Genomic DNA, 1,372 nt, shown 5'->3' on the forward strand with positions numbered 1-1,372 from the left:
TGTAAGGATGTGTACGTGTGGGAAGAGAGGAAAGTAATTGGTTCTCAGTGATGTAAGTTTGCGGCAGGGGGGTTTGATGTCTCCATGGTTTTAATTTGTTTATAGGGGGGGTTGTTGGGAGGTGAATGCAAGAGTTTTGGAAAGAGGTTCAAGTATTTTGTTGTTGGGGATGAGGAGCTTGAAGTGAGTCAGTTGTTTTTTGCTGATGATCAGCGCTGGGGGTGATTTGTGGAAAAAATGCAGAAGTGGTGACTAGTTTGGAAAATTTGTGTTTGAAAAAAAAAGGGTGGGGAAAAAATTTTGAATAAGAGAAAGGTTATCAGGTAGGTGGGTTTTTGGGGGGGTCAAGTCTTTGGGAGGTGATTTTGAATGGAGAAAAACTGGAAAAAGTAAAGTGTTTTAATATATGGGGGGATCTGGCACCCCGAATGGAACCATGGAAGCGGAAGGAATTTCATAGGGTGGGGGGGGGGGGAAAAAAACCCTGGGACCCTTTGAAGAATGGTGGAAGTGGGAAGGTTATCTCGGAAAGCAAAATGTGTATTTTTAAAGGAATAGTGGCCCAAACATGTTGTATGGTTGCGGGGCGGGGTTTGGGATGGGGTTGTGCGGAGGAGGGTGGATGTGCGGGAAAATTTTTGAGATTTTTGGGACAATATGTGGTTGGGTGGTTTTGATGGGAAAGGATGTAGGGAAAAGGGATGGGGGAAAATTTAAAAAAGCGGGGTTTGGAGAGCGAAGAGGGTGTTTTGAAATGGTTTGGGCACTTGGAGAGAATGGGAGGAAAGATTGACCAAGAGGATATATGTGTGGGAAAGGTGGAGGGAACAAGGAAAAGTGGGAGACAAATTGGGGTGGAAAGATTAGTAAAAAGATTTTGTGTGATGGGGGCCCTGAAAATGCAGGAGGGTGAAAGGCGGGAAGGGATAGATTTTGAATTGGATCGATGTGGTTAAAACCGGGGTCGACGGCTGTCAATGGATTTGATCGGATGTGAAGCGTCTGGGGAAAACCAGGAAAATTTTGTGTGGGGCCTGGATGTGGAGAGGGAGCGTGTTTCGGGAATTTTTACATGACAGCTGAGACTGAGTGTAAACAAATTTGGCATTGGTGTCTTTTCCTGCGCTCCCTCGCACACAGAGGGGGGGGGGGGGATTTTATTCCTGCGTGGCGGGTGGCGTGGGAATAAATTTTAAAAACAGACAGTATGAAATTTTTACATGTGTATTATGATGTGTCTGGTATGTTATTTATGTGTTTCATTGGTTTTATGGTATGTATATTTGCGTGTTGGACATGTATGTATATCATGTGTATGCGGGTGGGGTTTGGGCCTTTTTTTTCGTCTGTTTCCTTGCGCTACCCGCAAAAG

Source organism: Panulirus ornatus, chromosome 16 (genome assembly GCF_036320965.1).
Source record: "Panulirus ornatus isolate Po-2019 chromosome 16, ASM3632096v1, whole genome shotgun sequence".
Classification (NCBI taxonomy): domain Eukaryota; kingdom Metazoa; phylum Arthropoda; class Malacostraca; order Decapoda; family Palinuridae; genus Panulirus; species Panulirus ornatus.